Source organism: Pelodiscus sinensis, chromosome 2 (genome assembly GCF_049634645.1).
Source record: "Pelodiscus sinensis isolate JC-2024 chromosome 2, ASM4963464v1, whole genome shotgun sequence".
NCBI classification, from domain to species: Eukaryota; Metazoa; Chordata; order Testudines; family Trionychidae; genus Pelodiscus; species Pelodiscus sinensis.
This window is the reverse complement of record NC_134712.1, coordinates 143,588,603-143,611,040: the sequence shown is the minus strand read 5'-3', so window position 1 is coordinate 143,611,040 and position 22,438 is coordinate 143,588,603. Positions and strand designations below refer to the sequence as shown.

The window sequence follows — 22,438 nt, the reverse complement described above, 5'->3', positions numbered from 1 at the left end:
TATATTTATATTCAAGACAACACATAAAATGGCTCAAAGAAAAGAAATACACCTAAGGAGTATGAATTATTAACGTGAAGTGCCAGGTTTGATATCTGTCAGTACAATTTTTTTGAACTTTTAGAGAAACACAAAGTTGTGTTTGACAATGTGTGTCTATTAAGGCATCATTCAATATAAATGTGCATATGAAGCAAACTATCCTATTTTAGAATGAGCAACTTTACTAACCACATCCTTAGGGTGACCAGACATTCCATTTTTAAAGGGACAGTCCATATTTAAACCCTTCTACAGGAGTCCCGACTTTTTCTTAAAATAGGACAAATTGTCCTGGTTTTTCTCTCTGTACTGATGGGTCCTGCTGCTAGCCAGATCCCTGCCCATCAGCCGTTTGCCCACCAGTGGGGTGCAGAGCCAGCAATGGAAGTGGGTGTGCAAGGTTGATGGCGGAATGAAGATGCCAGCCACTCTCCTTCCTGGTGTATCTGTGCAGCCACCACAGCATCCCAGCTCTCAGACAGCATGGCCTTGCCACCCCATCCCATTTCCAGCTGACACTGGCTCTGAGCTGCTGTAGTTGGTGAGTGTGAGCAGGTGTCAGATGCAGCCGGTCACATGTTGCTTCTATTATCCACTCACTGACCCTTTATGTGTTTCCCTTCTCACAATCCTTGCTTTGCCCACCCTCCCACAACATGCTGGTCCTCCATAACAACCCTGGCAAGGTGCATCCTGCTTCCAGTCTTGTGTGTACAACCAGCCCTTAGTTAGCTTTCTGAGCTCACCAGCAGCCTGCTTGAAGGCTCCTTCTTTCCCCTACAACCCTGGCCCCAGGAAAGGGACTGTGGGGAGAGAAAAGGCCAGGGCTGAATGGGACGCCCTGCATTGGAGCCCCTCTTCACCTCCCCACCCTCACTCTCACACATACAGCCGCCGCCCCAGTCTCCTGAACTTCCCTCCCCAAATCCCCAAAGCTCTGCTCAGAGTCCTGCACCACCCACAATGCTAGCCCTTCCCTGAAGGACTCAGGCAATGCTGGGTAAGTCTGTTAGTTACTATATAAGGGTATGTCTACACTACCCTCCTAATTCGAACTAGGAGGGTAATGTAGGCATACAGCACTTGCAAATGAAGCCCGGGATTTGAATTTCCCGGGCTTCATTTGCATAAGCCGGGCGCCGCCATTTTTAAATCCCGGCTAGTTCGAACCCCGTGCCGCGCGGCTACACGCGGCACGGAGTAGCTAGTTCGGATTAGGCTTCTAATCCGAACTAGCTGTACTCCTCGTGGAAGCCTAATCCGAACTAGCTACTCCGTGCCGCGTGTAGCCGCGCGGCACGGGGTTCGAACTAGCCGGGATTTAAAAATGGCGGCGCCCAGCTTATGCAAATGAAGCCCGGGAAATTCAAATCCCGGGCTTCATTTGCAAGTGCGGTATGCCTACATTACCCCGCTAGTTTGAACTAGTGGGGTAGTGTAGACATACCCTAAGGGTATGTCTACACTGCCACACTAGTTCGAACTAGGGTGGCTAATGTAGGCATACGAAGTTGCAAATGAAGCCCGGGATTTAAATATCCCGGGCTTCATTTGCATCTTGCTGGGTGCCACCATTTTAAATGCCCCTTAGTGCGAACTCCGTGCCCGCAGCTACACGCGGCATGGAGTAGGTAGTTCGAATTAGGCTTTCTAATTCGAACTACCGTTACTCCTCGTGGAACAGAGTCCGCACTAAGGGGGATTTAAAAATGGCGGTGCCCAGCAAGATGCAAATGAAGCCCAGGATATTTAAATCCTGGGCTTCATTTGCAACTTCGAATGCCTACATTAGCCACCCTAGTTCAAACTAGGGTGGCAGTGTAGACATACCCTAAATTGGAGAGCAAACAGGAAGCAAGTTGGGAACAAGGGAAAAAGGAAACTGGATTCATGCTGAGCAGTACAGGATCTTTCAAAAAAGGGTTTTTTTAAAAGAACCGCGTCTAGACAGCAGTTTCACTTTCGAAATACCTATTTTTGAAAGAATGTGCGGCTGCCATTATGCAAATGAAGTGCAGGAAATTCAAATCCTGGCTTCATTTTCAATTTCTATCTGCCTAATTTACATCCCTCTTTCGAAAGAGGGATGTAGTTTAGACAACCCTTGCTGTTCTGTGTTCATGTGTGAACAACTAAGGAAGTGGGTGGGTGAAGGAACAAGCCGTCTAGCACCCCTTTCTAGAAATTTCATCTTGACCACCTTTCCCTAGTTTGCTTATGAGAATGCCATGTGGGTCTGTGACAAGATACAGTAAAATCAATATACTGTATATTGCACAGGATGCTTCCCCCTCCCCATCACCCATTAGGCCAGTAACCTCGTCACAGAAGAAAATTCACTGAACATTTACAATTTTAAAAACGTTATAAAATGGTGAAAAATAATGAAAACAGCAACCTGACTATGCACAACCTGGCAATTATCACTAAGACTGCTCATTAAAATCAAGAAGGATGTAAATAATAAATAGAATTGCCTTTATTCAGTATAATTCTAGAAAAAAAGTTTCTCATTATTCTTTTCATTAAATCCCTGCTCTCTTCTAGGCTTTTACCATGATTTCAAGGGATTCATGGCACTTCTAGCAGAGAACACATCTCTGCAGGGGGAAAGAGGCAAGTAAAATGGCTCCAAAGATGGAGGCCCTTATGCACACTGTGCACTGAAGGAAAGTTCTGTGTTGACTTGGAAGGGCCTTGTCTAGCAGAAATCACTGGGGTGGATTAGAAACAAAGACCACCGAATCTGGATTTATCAGGGTGCAGTGATGGAGTCTCCATGTGGGAGGGTGTGTGTGTCTGCGCAGAGAGGCTAGGATAACAGTTATGGAGAGGCTGTACTTGGATGTCTAGCCTCTTTGGAGATAAGACAGCGAACTTGATTCTAAACACTCTTTCTGGTTTTGTGCTGGGAGAACAAAGGCAAAATTTAGTGACAGATTTGAATTGTGGATGCTTGAAAAGGTTTCCTAATGTGATTGGACAGACTTGCACAACTGCAAATATTCTGAGATATGCAGCCACCTGCTCCACATAACTATGAGCTGCCACTTGGCATCTCTGAAGTAATATCATAGGCATCTAGGCCAATACATTCACTTTCAAATACTGGCGTGCTAAATTTCTGTGATTTTAAGTATCAGTTTATGTAGCGCCTTCCCTTCTCAGAGATTCCAGATCCTTTTCTTTTTTTTTAGAGACACTTCTGTTCTCAACATCCCCCAGGCATTCCCATTTACTTGATGTTATCTTTGGGGAACATCTAGCTGGTCCTCTTGCCTTTCCTTTGAGGAATAGCTGCCTGATCTAACTCTTGGCACTTGGCTCTTCAGGTGGGGGTGACAAGAAAACTGAGGGTACGTCTACACTACAGCGCTAGTTCGAACTAACTTAGTTCGAATTAGTTAATTCGAACTAAGCTAGTTCGAACTAACGCATCTAGAACTAAAAACTAGTTCGAACTAGTGTTTTGCTAGTTCGAACTAGTAAGTCCACATTGAGTGGACTCTGAACAGGGCTTAAGGATGGCCGGAAGCAGTGCCGGCAGGGCATAAAAGGAGGACTTAGAGCATGGAGATACTGTCTCAGGCTAGCCGAGGGCTGCGCTTAAAGGGTCCCGACCCCCACCCCGGACACACAGTTCTAAGGGGTGCCCCGCTTGCAAAGAAGTTCTGGCTTGGAGTGCCCTGAGTGCCCACACTGGGCACATCACACCACTCGGCCATCAGCCCGGCTGCACTTGCCGCAGGCTGCCATCTGGGGAGAGGGAGTAATTGGGGGGCTGCAGGAGAGCTTCCACCCCCAGAAGCCCGCAGAGCCAGCCCAGTCCTCCCCATCGGGGGCTCGTACCCCATTCCTCCCTCACCTTCTTCCACTTGCCCTTCCCTAGCCCCCCTTCTTATTGATGTACAAAATAAAGATAACGTTTCTTCCAACATTGACTCTGTCTTTATTGAAAAAAACTGGGGGAGACTGGGAAAAGGAGGTGGGAGAGGGGAAGAGAAAGGCTGGGAGAGGGGAGGGCAACTAACATGATCAGGGGTTGGGAACAGGTCCCAGATGAAGAGAGGCTACAGAGACTGGGACTGTTCAGCTTAGAAAAGAGGAGACGGAGGGGGGACAGGATAGAGGTCTCTAAAAGCAGGGGTTGGGTGGAGAGGGTGCATTCAGAAAAGTTCTTCCTGAGTTCCCATAAAGAAGGACTAGAGGACACCAAAGGAAAGGAATGGGTAGCAGGCTTGAAACTAGTAAGAGAAAGTTGTTGTTCTTCACAAAGCAAATAGTTAACCTGTGGAACTCCTTGCTGCAGGAGGCTGTGAAGGCTACAACTAGAACAGAGTTTAAAGGGAAGTGAGATAAAGTCATGGAGGTTGGGTCCATGGAGTCCTATTAGCTGAGGGTAGGAGTGGTGTCCCTGCCCAAAGTTTGTGGAAGGCTGGAGAGGGATGGCACGAGACAAATGGCTTGGTCATTGTCTTCGGTCCATCCCCTCCAGGGTCCCTAGGGTTGGCCGCTGTTGGCAGACAGGCTACTGGGCTAGATGGACCTTTGGTCTGGCCCAGTACGGCCATTGTAAGCTCAGGGCTCAGTGTCGGGGGTCTCAGTGGACCCCCTTGATTTTCATGCACACCTGGTCCTGGGTGGCCAGGCTGGCAGCTCTCCTGCCCTAGACGGCCACTTTCCTGTGCCTAGTGCGGAGATCGTGGACGAGGTCCACGATGTCCGCACTAGCCCAGGAAGGTGCCCGCCTCTTGCGGTCCAGGGCAAGCTCCCGGGAGCCGCCAGCCTGGTCCCGGGAAGAGGGGGTGGGCTGGGGGGCATCGGGTGGGTGGCTCTGTGCCGTGCCAGGTGCAGGGTCTGCTGGCTGGGTGCTGGCAGGCTTGCACCTGGCACGGGCACCGTAGCCAGCCCGTGCCCCTTTAAGGGGTCCGGGGCCGGGAGGGGGGCATAGAGTTTCCCTGGTGTTGGCCAGAGTGGCCACCAGGGAAACCTGGGGAGGGCTAGCCTCCCACTAGTTCGAACTAAAGGGCTACACAGCCCTTAGTTCGAACTAGCTAGTTCGAACTAGGCGTTAGTCCTCGTAAAATGAGGTTTACCTAGTTCGAACTAAGCGCTCCGCTAGTTCGATTCAAATTCGAACTAGCGGAGCGCTAGTGTAGCGCATAGGAAAGTTAGTTCGAACTAACGTCCGTTAGTTCGAACTAACTTTCTAGTGTAGACATACCCTGAGCTATTTTTAAAGTTTGGTTGCTGCTTTTGTTTAGATCATTTCTAGCCAAGAGTCAGAACTCTCGTTTGGGACAGAGAACACACCATTTGAAACATTCATAAGCATGTTCTAGAACAGTCCCATAAAATCTCAAGTTAACCCATGCTTGGATATCTTTATCTCACTCACAAGGGTATCAGGAAATATATGTCTAGCTGTCACTTTAGGCCCCTAAATCCAAAACCCCTGCTTAGCTGCCAACCTTACTCTGTAAGGGCACATCTACACAGCAGGGCTAAAGATGAAATAAGCTACACAGCTATGTCAATTAAAGTTAAAATAGCTTATTTCAGCTTCTAGTGCTGTCTACGCTAGTACTACCTATACTTTTCATAATGACTCCTGACAGTCTGTTAGCTTTTTTGACTGACACTGCACATTGAGTGGATGGTCTCAAAGAACTATCTACAGTGATACCAAGACCACTTTCTTGAGTTGTAGCAGTTATATGTATAGTGGGGATTATGTCTTCTAATCTGAATTACTTTCCATTTACCAACATTGAATTTTACGTGTCATTTTGTTGTCCAGTCACTCAGTTTTTTGAGATCTATTTGTAATTCTTCAGTTTGCTTTAGACTTAACTATCTTGGAAATGTTGCCACATCACTGTTTGACCCTTTCCCCAAAGCATTTACGAGTATGGTGAATGGTACTGGTCCCAGTATAGACACATGGGGAACACCACTATTTACTTCTCTCTAATCTGAAAACTGACCATTTATTCCTACCCTTTGTTTCCTGTCTTTTAACCAGTTACCAGTCCATGAGAAGACCTTCCCTCTTATCCCATGACAGCTTACTTTGTTGAAGAGTTTTTGGTAAACTACCTTGTCAAAGGCTTTCTGAAAGGCCAAGTATACTATGTTCATTGAACTGCCATTATCTACATGCTTATGGACTCCCTCAAAGAATTCTAGTAAATTGGCAAGACACAATTTCCCTTTACAAAAGCCACGTTGAATCTTCCTCAACAAATTGTGTTCATCTATGTCTCTGATAATTCTGTACTATTTTTGTTCTTGTTACTATTCTTTACTGTTTTTTTCAACCAAATTGCTTGGTACTGTAGTTAGCCTTACTGGCCTGTAATTTCTGGGATCACCTCTGGAACCCCTTTTAAAAATTGTCATCACATCAGCTATCCTCCGGCCATCCTGTACAGAAGCTGATTTAAATGACAGGTTAAATACCACAGTTAGCAGTTCTGCAATTTCACATTTGAGTTTTTTCAAAACTCTTGTTTGAAGACCATCTGGTCCTCATGACTTATTACTGTTTAATTTATCAATTGGCTCCAAAAACTCCTCTAATGACATGTCAATCTGGGACAGTTCCTCAGATTTGTCATCGAAAAAGAATGGCTCGGGTTTGAAAAGCTTTTTTGATTGCTGTACATTGAAAAGCTTGGAGCAAGATGTTCCCCAGAACGCAGACACTGCCAGAAAATCATTTGTCTGCAGCCACTGCATGCTGTACCGAATGGGTGTAAGAAGGCAGCATGTTTTATTTCAAAACTGTTGATAAGCAATTAGCCAATACATTATGGAGAAGTTTTACTTGTTGAAGTCCCAAAGGAGATTCAGAATGCTTATAGAGCTGTTTGCCTGTAGTATATTTTGATATAATGAGGCTAGGCCACTATCTTGTAATAAGTTTCTGTTTTACCATATCTAGTGTAACCTTTAGATGTGTCTACTGCAATCAGACTCAAGTATCTCTGGAATTATTGTGGGACATAGAGAATTTATTCAATGGCAAAATTTCACTGCATGATAGGCTTTTGCAGCTAGCTGTGCCTCTTGGTGTTACTTACTGCATGAGCAGGATACATTGCCACATCTTTGTGTAATGTACATTAGGATTTTTGCCATAGCTGTGTAACTTTGCTATAAACTGGTATGTTTGTGATATAACTGCTATATTTTCCCTGACATGATACTGGCATGAAAATAGTTTATTAACTTAATAGTTAATTGAATTCCAACAGATCTGTCTCATTGACTGAATAAAAGGAGTATGTTATTCCTATCTCTACTTCTTGCAAATGAAACATACCCAGGAAAACAGTTTTCTTCCTCTAGTTTATAGATGATTTTACAATTAAATCACAAAACCGAGTAGCATCCATTACTAAATCTTTCATTGGTGTTTTATCACTCTCCACTATTTACTCCTGGGGGAATTCTGCACCCAAAAATAAAAAAATCTGCACCAAAAAATTTAAAAATCATGTGTATACTATTTTAAAATTCTGGAAAATTCTGTATATTTTAATTAATAAAATATTATAATATAATTACATGGGTTTCAATTATTTTGGCAATTTACGTAAACTAAAGTACAATTGATGGAAAATGGGTTTAGGGAGCATTGGAGGAATTCCCCAAATCCCCTTATTCAATAGTAATATAGCTAGTATTGACCTTTTATTTTTAGTTACTAGTCAACAAACTATGTAGCCATATGTGCAGTGTTACATCATAAGCAACTGAAGAGCAAGTGAGGGCTGGGGATTTATTCACAATTTATATTGACTACTGACCATCTCCAGAAAGATCAGTAGCAAACAATTCATGGAGCACATTTTGATAGGAAATGTTTTCAATACAAAAATTAGACCAGTTCTAATCACTGAAGCGTCATAAGCATTTATAAGGCCTTATTGTCCTTTACAATAAGGCTCCTTTACACCACTCTGGCAATGTAAAAGAGCCTTTAAATTTGTACGCCTATTTTTATATTCCAGGGAAATTCACTAAGATCAATGGGAGCAGTTCACTAAGCAGGCAGGCTGCTACATTTTGCTCTGCCTGAGGGGACAGAGCCTGCCCCACACCTCCTGGGATGAGGCATACCTGGGTTGTCGACAACTCCCTTTGATGTCGGCAGGGGAGCGTCCAGACTATCGCGCTGAGCCGACAAACAGCTGATCAGCTGTTTGTCGGCTCAACGCGGCAGCCATGTAAATGTAAATGAAGCGGCGATTATTTAAATCGCCGCTTCATTTTACTCTGTTGGGTAGCCTAATCTACATGCCTCTGTCGCCAGAGGCATGTAGTCTAGACGTACCCCAACTCTCTCACACACAGACAACTACCCTGCCTCCTTAGCCAGAAATGATTTTACATCTCAACCAGATGCTCTGGTTGCCCAAGCTGATCTGCCTGCCCTGCTGGGGAAAGACTCCTGACTGTTCTTGTGGATTTCCTTTACTTCCCCATCAGAAGTCATTGTATGCAGGGCCATACAGACTACAAACATGCTCTGATGCAAAATTCACCAGAGGAGTAACTATTGTATGGCTCAGACTCATGTGGATGCCATCCATTCACTATTAGTTAATGGCTTCAAGTCATTTTGGTCCTAAATCATAGAATCATAGAATACTAGGACTGGAAGGGACCTCGAGAGGTCATTGAGTCCAGTCCCCTGCCCTCATGGCAGGACCAAATACTGTCTAGACCATCCCTGATAGACATTTATCTAACCTACTCTTAAATATCTCCACAGATGGGAATTCCACAACCTCCCTGGGCAATTTATTCCAGTGTTTAACTACCCTGACAGTTAGGAACATTTTCCTAATGTCCAACCTAAACCTCCCTTGCTGCAGTTTAATCCCATTGCTTCTTGTTCTATCCTCAGAGGCCAAGATGAACACGTTTTCTCCTTCCTCCTTATGACACCCTTTTAGATACCTGAAAACAGCTATCATGTCCCCCCTCAGTCTTCTCTTTTCTAAGAGTTGACCAGATGAATATAATCAAGATTTACGATTAGAGTTGACTGACCTAAATGTGAATGTGATGTATACTGTGTAAGCAGTATGTTTAGATAGTCTCAGCTCAGATCTGTATAAGCTTCACTGGTGTAGAGTTTTCAGCTATGTTTCCTATCTATGTGAATGTGGAAATTCAACCATTTAATTTGGGTCTTATTAAGTTAAAAGCCATCAACTAAAAATTCAATTATTAATTATTGCCAATGTGGTGGCTGTAAGGACCTTGTGCTGGCTCTCTGCACAGGAGCACATGTTATCCTTTGATGCAGTGATAAGAAACCCTGGCTTTGTCTACACTATGTTTTTTTTGCGGAAGAAGCAATGCAAATGAAGCGCTCATGAGCATTTTCTTGTGCTTCATTTGCATAATCTCTTCCGATGCTTTTTGTGCAAGAGGTTTTTGCGCAAAAACAAGCAGTGTGGATGTGTCCGTTTTGCGAAACCACCCCCTTTTTATTTCTATTTTAAAGGCATAAGGATCTTGCACAAAAAGGGGTGGACATAGCCCCTGTGGCCCATGGGCTGCATTGCAGTCCATCATGGTTCTACTTTCAGCCCACGAGAGATTTTGTTTACCACTGCCCACAGCAGGCTTGCTAGATTCCGTTATTTTCCATCCGTATAGCTTTTTCCTACTGGTATTACTAAGTGACACACATGTAGAGCAAGGGCACATGAAGTGAGATGCGTGTGTTGATTGCACACAGTGTTAACTATAAGATCTGTGCGCTCCCTTGGCATCCAGTCAAAGCATTGCTACAGTTCAATCACTCCACCCTGCAAATTCTAGGTAAGCAAGTGCAGTTAGCAAATCTACCTTATCCCAGGAGACTGCCTTGGATATGATAATCTTGCAGCCCACTGAGATGAAGGAAGGCCATTCATGCAGCATACTCATTAGCCTAAGATGCCCACCACTGCTTTGATGTCTCTCACTCTGGAATATGAACCCCCCCCAACCCCACAGGAATAAAAATAAGGCAGGTGGAAGACCAGCATTAGACTGAGAGCTACCCAGATTATTGCCCTGAAAGCAGCATGTATGATTACCTGCTTTGTCAGCAACTGGCATCTGTGCATGCAGTGAAAGAAGCTCAAGGCTGTCAGAACCACAAAATGAGCTCTGGAGGGAAGAGTGGCTGAACTGGAGGAGCTAAAGGAGACAGAGAGGTACATGGGGCAGTACTGTCTAACAGTCTCTGTGCTGTTAAAGACAATACAATTGTTCAGGAAGGAGAACATCAAGCTGGAACATAAGGAAACCACCTCCATACATGGGACCATCCTTCTTGATGACATTATAGTATCCTCTCACATGAAGAATACTCTTCTGGGGAGGGAGCCCTAGTTAATAGGAAGAGTCAGGTAATAGCGAACGGGGGATTCAATTATTAGTAATGCAGATAGTGGGGCTTGTAGTGACTGGGAATACTGCAAAGTAAATTGCCTTCTAGCTGTGAAGGTTGTGGACCTCTTGAGACACCTGGACAGGCTTATGTACTGTGCTGGGGATAGGGTAGGGGTCATGATACATGTAGATAATAGTGACATAGGAAAAAGTAGGAGTAAGAAATTACTAGGTAAGAAATTAAGATCCAGAACCTCCCTGGATAGCATTCTCTGAAATGCTTCCAGCTCTATACACAGAACATACAGGCAGGGTGTCAATGCATGGAGGAGGGCTTAGGGCTTATAAGGGAGTGGGAAACTTTTGGGGAAAGCAAGAGTGCATCCAGGAAGGATGGGCTCCACATGAACCAAAATGGAACCAGACTGCTGGCATGTAACATTTAAAAGGTTGTAGAGGATTTTGCTTTAAAACTAAGAACTGGAGGAAAGCGAACAAATATGAAGGAACATATAGTTCAGGCAGATACCTCCCTTAGGGATGAGTTTATTAAAGGGGGAAAACTCTGTATCATAGTAAAATGGATGGGAAAGAAGTTGGCAAAAGATAAAAGAATCCCACTGAACGTTAATAAAACATACACGTCTTTAAATATAAATGTTAGAAGTCTAATAAAATGGCTGAGTTAGAATGTCTAGCATTAAATGAAGATATTGCTATAACAGACATCACAGAAACATGGTGGGATGAGGATAATCAATGGTGATACTTGTAATACTTATGTATAGGAATGACAGAGTAGGTTGGCTTGGTGTGGATCGGCACTGTGTGTGAAAGAATAGAATCAAATAAAGTAAAAACCTTACATGACTCAAATCTTACCCTCAATTTTTTATGGATAAAAATTTCATGGTTGAACAATAAGAGTATGACAGCAGGAATGTGCTACTGGTATAGTATAGATGACTGTGAAATAAAAGTTGCCTGTGAGATCAGCATATCTTCTGGTGTCCAAAGGCACTCAGCTGAGACCTGGCTGTCCAGCCTCCCACTCACTCTGCATGGCCATTGCAATGGCCTTTTCCCTGCTGGTGATGTGTAAAGCCAAAGAAACGTGAACAGTTCTGACACTGCTTCATGATCACTAGTATCCTAGTGCTGTTCTCCTCTGGGGATCCATCACAGGAGAAAGGAGGGATTCCTGGTGGTCATGCTGAGGAAGGTTCAGAGGACATAGCATCTGCCGCCTACCCACCCCAAATGCAGGAAAAATAAGTCCAAATCAATTCCATAGGGAAACGGGCTTTGCTGAAGCTTTGACTGGGAAGTGGGGTGGAAGAGGAAGGAGAAGAAGAAGAGCAGGTGAGGTCAATGGAAGGAAAGCAGAGATCATGTGGGACAGAGGAATAGCAGTGAGGTTGGGAGCGGAAGGAAGGGAAATGTGGGTTATATAGTTTACTGTGCTGAGATATGCTGAAAAAACATTTGTCCCCCAGACAGCTCACCATGGTACAAACACATGCACATAGCAGACTATGTAACCACAATCTCAGTCCCATGCTCTCCTTGCTGAACACCGCAGGAAGTGACCGGATTTTCTTCAGGAAAGCAGAGGCACCCTGCCTGAGATTAGCACTGCCTCTTCCCTGCTAGTCCCTTCCCCCCTATCCTCATTCGGCATTCACGTTACCCAAAAGGGCTCGCTCACTCATCCAAAATTAGCAAAGTGAATCGTGCTGTTATGTCAGTTATGACAATGAATGGCCCCACATCAGATGTCATTTTGAATTTCCAGCAAGCAGGCAATCCTCTCATCCCCCTGCCTGCCTGGGAGCACCAGGCTCTGTGCCGGAAACAGCCTCTGCTCCATTCATGGCATTTCCAAGCCCCAGTCAGCAGACAGGAGTATTCCTTTCATGCTGTGGCAGTTACAAAGGTGGCTGTTGTTGTAAATCTTCTGCAGCCTCCGTCTCGCTCAAGCTACTCGTGCTTGGGATGCACCTTACATGAGCGTGGATTAACCTGTCTGGGACTTGTTTAGTGAAGGCTGTTCTCAACTGAAGCTTCCTTCAACTAGCAGCGTGGATTCCCTTTCTACCTTCCCCGAGCCTTGCAGTGACTTGTTGAGATGCTGGGAATTCCCTCCCTTACTGACAGGGCTGGGAAGCTGTGGAGGATTCCCACTCCCACCCACTGCAGAAGCTGGGGAGTCTGCAAGGACTGGGGGGGGGCTTCCCCCCAAAATGTAGCCTTTTCTGGTTGCAATTGCAAAGGAAGTACCCTGATCCATTGGGTATTGCTGGAACTTATTTTGTGCTGCAGACACGTTTAATGGAGGGAATCTAGCACCAATTCAAAGCAGTGAGCATAGCCCACGCCTCTGTCTATACTCCCTGTCCCTTTAAGCACCTTTCAAAGTAAAAAAAAAAAAAAGCCCCCACTAAGAAGGCATCCAGCAAATCAGCCTGGGGCTACAACAGCATGCACCCTTTACTTTGATATAGAGGATTTGGGGGAGATCCCCACACCTGAGCTGTTCTTTTCAGGTGACAAATCTGGGGTACTGTCCCAGACTGAAGTGTCAATAGAGAAGGGCTTAGCACAAATTGATACATTAAATACATTGTGACCTAGAGCAGGAGACTGGGGTGCAGGGGGTTGGGATGTGACCTAGGGCAGCAGGAAGTTGGGACCCGGGGCAGACTATTAAGGTGCTAGATCTGGGGGGGGGGTGTATGGTTGCAGGAGCGGGGCACAGGGTTTTGGTTATGTGGAGTAGAGGGGGCAGGACTGGGGAGGTAGAGGGTAGAGGAAGTGAGGGGCTGGAGTGCCAGAGCCAGGCTTTGGCCAGGAGACTTACTTGGGTGATTCCTGGCCAGCAGCATAACCGAGTTCTCAGGCAGCATGCCTGCCTGACCCAGGGCTATGTGCTGTGTGAATAACCATGAGTGGGGAAGGAGGGTGCTTTGTGTGCTGTCTGTTTTTCCGAAATAACAAAGAAGGTGTCTACACTGCAAGACATTATTTTGAAATAATGGCGAGCAGGAGAACTTCTTACTCTGACTCCCATAACTCTCATTTTATGAGGAGTAAGAGAAATCGAAAATCAGAGGCTAGGAAACCTTAACATGCTATTATTCAATTCTTGTTACAGTGGAATTCAACTGAGATTATTTTTCATATACCAGTTTCAAAATGTTGTATTTTTCAGTCTTACATGGCTATATAGACTTCCAGTAGAACCTCAGTGTTACGGAACATCAAATTTACAAACTGGACCATTCAACCACACACTTCATTTGGACCCAGAAGTACATAATCAGGCATAGCAGAGACAAAATAAAAATACAAAAGCAAATACAGTACTGTGTTAAACATAAACTATTAAAATAGTAAGGAAAAAGCGGTGTTTGTCTCCTGCATGGTAAAGGTTCAAAGCTATATTAAGTCAATGTTCAGTTGTAAACATTTGAAAGAACCATCATCACATTTTGTCCAGAGTTACAAGCATTTATAGATATAAAAAACCTCCATTCCTGAGGTGTCTGAGGTTCTACTGTATTTATTCTCATTTTTTAAATACCCAGCTGATTATAAAATCTCTGCAGTTCCTCATTTTAATTTAGTTCATGATAGTTGTATATATAACAAAATGCACACTTCTGCTTTTCACATTTCAATCAGCTTTTCGAGTACTCTTTGCTTCACATTATATATCATTCTTGCAAACACAAATCCTGTCACTTGCAACATAATTATGTTGAGATGTAAAACTTCATTGCCTCCGATTATTAATTTTCTGTTGAGTGTACAATCTTTCAAACTGCAAGCACAATGTAAAATTTGAAATAGTTTCCGTGCTAAAAATAAAGGTCTCAGTGCTGCAAACTCTTACATGCATGCTTAACTTTATGTACGTGAGGTGACAGTTATACTCTGTAATTGATTTATGCTCATTATAAAATTCTTTATTATTTAGAGCAATTATAATTTAATAGTTCTAGCTTTCTATAAGATATTTTTACTCTAAATGTATCTCTGCTTTTTATAGTTCTGTTTCATAAGACGGAAATACAGAATATATGCTATTCAAAATTAAAAGGATACACCATGCAGCGTCACACAAAAATGTGGAAATAAAGGGTAAGGGGTTTCATTTCAAGACATTACTATTCATAACATAAACCACAACATTCTCCTGTGCCATGGAACAACATATATTGTTCCTACACTGGAAAGAGACTACAGCCTGTTCTTTCTCCCCCTTGCAGTTATGTTTAAATTAATAATTCACTAAAGAGACTGCCAGAAGCAGGAATTAACGCAAGAGCAGATTCACTGGAGTGGCTGGAAAATGGAGTTGTTTTTATAGTGACCTTGAATGTCAGCAGGTTCTAGTTGGAATGGCTTTCTTTCCTAACAAATACAAAATCAACTTAGATCTTTCTTTTATAAGCAAAAGGGTTCCTGACTGAAGTTGCCTTTGAAAATATGCTCCTAGTTCCTTAGAGTAGCTGTGGCACCATTAGAAAACATATACAGGCAGTCCCCGGGTTACATGGATCCGACTTACATCGGATCCCTACTTACAAACGGGGTGAGGCAACCCCGCACTTGCTGCGCCCCTGCCCCAGCAGACCGCCGAAATGAGCCGCGGTCCCGCCACCCGTGTCCTCCGCGGCGAGAAAAGCCGCTCCACGTCTCCCTGGTCTGCAGGACTGAGGGAAGTGAGGTGTGGGAGAATAAAACTGAGCTCTGGAGAAATGTTTGGTTAGAGTTTCCCCTACAATACGTACCAGTTCCAACTTACATACAACTTAAGAACAAACCTATAGTCCCTATCTTGTACGTAACCCGGGGACTGCCTGTATTTTAGTTAGTAGTTGTGAGAAGCATTGTGGAACAAAGAAAGCTGCCACCTCATAAATATAAGTTTTTTCTTTAAAAAACATATTGGCTGTGTCTAGACTGGCAAGTTTTTCCGCAAAATCATCTGCTTTTGCGGAAAAACTTGCCAGCTGTCTACACTGGCCGCTTGAATTTCTGCAAAAGCACTGACGATATCATGTAAGATTGTCAGTGCTTTTGCGGAAATACTATGCTGCTCCCATTCGGGCAAAAGTCTTTTTCGAAAAACTTTTGAGCAAAAGGGCAAGTGTAGACAGCAGAGATTTGTTTTCCACAAAAAAACCCCGTGCTTTTGCGGAAAAGCATCCTGCCAATCTAGACGCGCTTTTCCGAAAATGCTTTTAACGGAATACTTTTCCGTTAAAAGCATTTCCGGAAAATCATGCCAGTGTAGACGTAGCCATTGAATATAGGAAACCAAAAAACAGTCCCACTTCACTGTACTGTCTGTCTGTTACATCTACTTGTTACACCTCTTTTCAGATTAGACAGAAAATTCTTCTGAAAGTCTTACCCATAGGGATATAACTCTGAGGTATTTTATTTTAGTGTCTCAGGGCCATATGTAGTTGAAATTATGCCTTTTGGTTTCACCTAAAAAGTACAGACTGCACCAAGAGAAACTCCACAGCCCCATGCAGGCTAGCATAGGGTAAATTGAGGCAGTCATGGTATCTTGCTGAGAACTCACAAACTCAAATCTGAAAGTATCAGGCCGAGCCTGAGAAGCATCCAGAACAGCAGTTACTGTGACCCTAGTTCCCCTGTCAACCACATTCCAAAAGGGCCTCACTTTGATAAGGCCGGTACCAAACAACCAAACATCCGCGTGGGATTGTTTTTCATTGTCTGCTTTGTTCCTAGAAAATAAGCTTGGATCCCAAAGATTGTGCCAAGGCAATACCACCCCCGCAGGAGACACATTATATTTCCGGCCGACAAAATGACCATCAACATGCCTTTGTTTATGTTGGCTTATTTAGCTTGTTAGGAATAATTACTTGTATTAGTGATAATATGTTAAATTGGTAATGGGCGGAGATGTTGTGTAACTGTTGTAGACCATTGGCTCATGTGCATATCTCACTTCTGCTGCTAGACCTATCAAATCACTTCTCCTCTGTCCATCTGCTACCTATATAATCTAATGTATGTTTTGGTTGAGTTAGTGCTCACCAGGTTAACTCCTGATGAGTATTCCACCAGCTGTGTGAACCAATAAATCCTCTGCTTGTTTTCACCTGCACCCAGCGTGTCCAGAAATTATTCCCTACACTAGGGAGAGGTGAGGCTTCACAAGGAAACATGTAAAAAGTAGATGCAGGTGTGCAGGGTGTTATGTCGTGGGGAGTTTCACAGCATAGGAAGAAATCAGTGGAAAGGCAGAGAGCTGGAGTAGGTGCAAGTGTCCATTTTATTGCATAGCACAGAACTCACCAGAACAAGCCCAGACTAGCTGGGCTGACCCCAGTGACCTACTCAGTTACCATAACAACAAGATCTATATCTACAACCCAATATACAACACAGGGACATGGCCTAGATGGCAGTTCCATACATGAGGGGCAAAATAGGCATAGGAGGAAAGCAAGGGAGTATATTTGGTATTTCCCTACATATCTAGCAACAGCTGGACATAAGCCAGCCATGTAGGTACCCGGCATTAGTGGCTTCTTCTCCTTTGTTTTTCTCCTTGGCATCCTCAGAGTTTCATATGCAGAAAGCCCCTTTCATTCAAGTCTTGCTTATTAATGTTCTCAGCTCTCCTGTTACACTCAGTGTTTCATCTCTTCAAAAATGTCATCCTCTTATATTTTATCTGGAAATGTTTCCTTCCCCCCATTTCTACTGCATTTATTTATTACTACTACTAGTAGTAATAACAATAGTGTTTTGGAGTTCTATAGCCCAAAAAAGTACTTTGCAAATGTTCATTAAGTCTAATAACAGCAGGTAAGTATTATTATTACTGCAGGTTTACAGATGAAACAAAAACTTGACACACAGCAGCTTAGACAAGTACTTCATTCAAGCACCTAAATGTGCTTTCAGGAATATAACTATTGCCTACATTTGAAAATTTTGGCCTAAAATGACCTACTGAATGTCACAAAACGTGTTAGTAGCAGAGCTAGGAAGAGAAATTGACCACAATCTACAGTCCACTATCCTCAGGCTTGTTGCCCAGGACTGAGGCCGTCAGTGCTGCACTTGTGGAAGTGATGTTGAAAGGCATACAGGAATAATAGAGAGATGAGTTCTGTTTATTTGCCAAGAAAACAATTTTTATTCTCTTGAGACCCATTTGGTACCCAGGCACACAAAAGGTCAGGAAACATATAATTTTCCTTATATAAAAAAGCATTTATGTTATACCATTTATGTTTCTATCTCTGACTCACACACTCTCTTGTTATGTGGGAAACTGCCAAAATGAATATCTCAGATTTTTCAGTTATTCTCTATAGTCAGGCATGCAAGTGATTTGGAGGAGAGGGTCAATCTCAAAATGATCTGGATAATCTAGAGAAATAGTCTGAGGTAAACAGGATGAAGTTTAATAAGGACAAATGCAAAGTGCTCCACTTAGGAAGGAACAATCCATTTCACACACACAGAATGGGAAGTGATTGTCTAGGAAGAAGTACTGCAGAAAGGGATCTAGGGGTCATAGTGGATGACAAGGTAAACATGAGTCAGCAGTGTGACACTGTTGCAAAAAAAGCAAACATGATTCTGGGATGCATTAGCAAGTGTGTTGTGAGCAAGATACGAGAAGTCATTCTTCCGCTCTACTCTGTGCTGATTAGGCCTCAGTTGGAGTACTGTGTCCAGTTCTGGGCACCGCATTTCAAGAAAGATGTGGAGAAATTGGAGAAGGTCCAGAGAACAGCAACAAAAATGATTAAAGGTCTAGAAAACATGAGCAATGACGGAAGACTGAAAGAACTGGGCTGTTTAGTTTGGAAAAGAGAAGACTGAGAGGGGACATGATAGCAGTTTTATAGTATCTAAGAAAGGGTGTTATAAGGAGGAGAGAGAAATATGGTTCGCTTTGGCCTCTGAGGATAGAACAAGAAGCAATGGGCTTAAATTGTAGCAAGGGAGGTTTAGGTTGGACATTAGGAAAAACTTCCTGCCTGTCAGGGTAGTTAAATACTGGACTAAATTGCTTAGGGAGGTTGTGGATTCTCCATCTCTGGAGATATTTAAGAGCAGGTTAGACAGACACCTGCCAGGGATGATCTAGACAGTGCTTGGTCCTGCCATGAAGGCAGGGGACTGGTTTCGATGACCTCTTGAGGTCTCTTCTAGTTCTAGTGTCCTATGATTCTATGCTCTTCTCCTCTATTTAAACACCAACCACTGCCCTCTTCAGAGTGTTTGGGGATACAATTTGTAAGAAAGCTATCATACAAACTAGTTGCCAGATTCTTTAAACAGTCCTGTATGTGCAGTCCAGTATTGAAAAAGAACGGGCCTTCAGGAAAGTGAGAATACCAGCTTCCAAGAAAGGCCTAGATCTTGCCTCAGTTTATGTCACCACAGCACACTAAAATCAAACTCAAGAGGCAACAGAAGGCATCCATAGGCTGCTTCTCTGCCACCAGCACCCCCACCTCCTGAGGACCCTGGCTTCAATTTTCAGTAGCAGAGAGATTCCAACGGATGGTTTTGTGTGTTGATCTAAGCTACTGTGCCCTCGGATCTCTTCCAGCGAGGACTCTCAGTCTCAGGACAAGGGCATCTGTGCTCAAACCTGCCACTGCTTGCATGGGCTTTTAGAATCTCCAAACAGTAAGGCTCTCTGGGATACTTTCCTGGAGCTCAGTCCAGACTTTTACATCTGAGAAACATCATATTTATTTAGGCTTTTACCAGGACAATTTTTGTTCAATATAGTAAATTAAGAACAATATTTTGACAATTAGGAGTCAAATCCAAATTGTTATGGTGTCTTTAGATCAATATCAACATTAAAAATTATAAATATATTCACAATGTTTAAACTCCAAAATAATGTACATACTAAAACTCACTTGATTTTTGAATATTTCAAGCTTTCAGAACAAACAAAACCAGGAGAGTTTTCCATTAAAAACTTTAGCGACTTATATGTGAGAGAATGCCATAGAATGAAAATGCCTTAATTAAACTGAGATGCCACATATTACACAGACATATATTTTATAATATAATTATGCCATGGCCAACCTTTCAGCATCCATTCTATTCCCATTACTACCTTAAATGGATTAAATGTAGTTCAAATTAATAGTTCATCTTTTAACGGGTATGCATTTTAATTGTGATTATCAATTAACATTCTGTGATATATTATGTTCATCATAAAATCAGGGATGAAATTTATAATTCCATACCAAATGTTAGTTTAACATACCAAAGACTTGATTAAATGAGTTAGGAAACTTGAAGCAAGATTTAAGAGTATTCATGGAACACTCATAAAATCATAGAGCTGGAAGAGACCTCAGGAAGTCATCAGGTCTAGCCTCCTGCCCAAGCAGGACCAATCCTAACTAAATCAACCCAGCCAGGGCTTTGTCAAGCCGAGACTTAAAAACCTCTAGGGATGAAGATCCACCACCTCCCTACGTAACTCATTCCAGTGCTTCACCACCCTCCAAGTGAAATAGTTTTTCCTAATGTCCAACCTAGACCGCTCCCACTGTAACTTGAGACTATTGCTCCTTGTTCTGCCATCTATCACTACGGTGAACAGCCTTTCTCCATCCTCTTTGGAACCTTCCTTCAGGAAGATGAAGGCTGCTATCAAATCCCCCCTCACTCTTCTCTTCTGCAGACTAAACAAACTCAAATCCCTCAGTCTCTTCTCATAGGTCATGCACTCCAGCCCCCTAATCATTTTGGTTGCCCTCCACTGGACCCTCTCCAATGCGTCCACATCCTTTCTATAGTGGGGGGCCTAGAACTGGACACAATACTCCAGGTGTGGCCCCACCAGAGCCAAATAAAGGGGAATAATCACTTCTCTAGATCTGCTGGCAATGCTCCTCCTAATGCAACCTAATATGCCATTAGCCTTCTTGGCTACAAGGGCACACTTTTGACTCATATCCAGCTTCTCATCCACTGTAATCCCCAGGTCCTTTTCTGCAGAACTGCTACTTAGCCATTCGGCTCCCAGCCTGTAACAATGCTTGGGATTCTTCCGTCCCAAGTGCAGGACTCTACACTTGTCCTTGTTGAACCTCATCAGATTTATTTTGGCCCAATCCTCTAATTTTTTCTAGGTTACTCTGGATCCTATCCCTGACCTCCAATGTATCTATCTCTCCCCCAGCTTAGTGTCATCTGCAAACTTGTTGAGGGTGCAATCCATCCTCTCATCCAGGTCATTAATAAAGATGTTGAACAAAACTGGCCCTAGTATCGATCCTTGGGGCATTCCGCTCGAAACCGAGTGCCAACCTGACATTGAGCCATTGATCGCCACCCGTTGGGCCCGACACTTTAGCCAGATTTCTATCCATCTTACAGTCCATTTATCCAATCCATACTCCCTTAACTTGCTGGCAAGAATATTATGGGAGAACATATCAAAAGCTTGCTAAAGTCAAGGTATATCATATCCATTGACTTTCCCATATGCACTCAAATCCTTCATTCATCTTTTAGTAAAACAGAACAGAATAGGTGGCTAATTTTGAGTTCTTGATTCTGAGCTCCGTCCTTTAGAATGAAAAACACTATTTGCAGGTAAAACGGTCATATTATTATGAGTCAGGGTCTCAGGGTTAAGTGCTTGAATTCTAATAGAGGGCAATGTTTCCCCAAAATTGTGTCAGTGACACAACCATGTACTTGAGCCTCAGCCCTGCTACCCACACTTCAAGCCCACAGTCAATCTCTGACTACCTTCTGCAAATGGAGTCAGCACTCATAGCACAGTGAGATGGCAATGGCTGGCAAGAATGGGGCACATAGCCATTACTGTATCAAGTGCATGGGCAGAAGGTGATCAGGCACAATCCAGTGCAACCTGAGTCCAAGAAAGCTGTCTGGGTCTCAGTGTGGGTAGTCAGGTGTCACTGGTTTCTGTTCAGGTCGCAAAGCTCTAGTGCTTTATACATGTCTGAAAGATTTCTGCATGTATTCGGAGGAAGTGCTGTATAATGGCTGACACAGAAAACAGGGCAAGGTTAGTAATTTCAGTTTAGATAAGCATTCAGAAATGAACACATTTGCCATATTATTTGCATCTTTTGGATTTATAAAACTGGTCTGGAAATGTCATTAGATGAATGTTTCTAGTGACATGTCACATACTTAGTTTCTACTTCCTGTCAGGCTAGAGGAATAGTCTAGAGGAATTAGTATAGGGTTGGGAGTCAAGGACTTTTGAATTTTCATCCTGGCTCTGTCATTAATGCACATTTTTTGGCCTTCAACCTTTCTATCTTTTTTTCCTTGTATTTAAAATGGAATAATAATGCTTAGAGGAGGCACTATAAGGATAATTATCAGTAAATCTTTATACAGTGCTTTGATAATGCAAAGTGCTACATTTTATTATTATGACCCTTCATTTTGTCTGAGCAAGAATCAAGAATTGCAAAGGTGTATGAAAATAAAAAAAAATATGGGGAGGGGGAAGGGAATGTATCCAATCTCTCTTGAACATCAAAAACATTTAGTTTAACTTGTGGGTGAGGGGTTGGGGCTGCTCTGATTCTAGCAAAACTAGTTTGTCACCTCTAATTATAATGAATACAGAACACTACAGCAATTCAAATCCTTTCTTTGTACTCTGGCTCTCTCTCACATATGCACTTTTCTCCTTCTCCTTTTTCTCCTCCTGTCTCCTTGTCTTCTCTTCCTTTCTGACAACTATTGAGAAGAATAATTGTTTACCCAACCTGACATTTTACTCCTCATTTGAACTGTAATGCTTAATCTCAGCACTATTGTCTTTCAACAAAGAAACTGTTGCAACTGTTTAAAAGTGGATAGAAATTCATAAAGAAAAGCTCACTCATTATTTATAAGCTTGCAGTTGTGAAGTCTCTGAGCCAGAAATGCGGGACATGGATTTAATTGTTGA

General features: G+C 43.1%; 1 protein-coding gene across 1 annotated transcript in view; it reads right to left on the bottom strand.

Moving 5' to 3' along the window:
• The window catches only part of GABBR2 (gamma-aminobutyric acid type B receptor subunit 2), an 856,335-nt gene that overhangs the window by 275,604 nt on the left and 558,293 nt on the right, over positions 1-22,438 (bottom strand). The gene's annotated exons all lie outside the window — the stretch shown is intronic.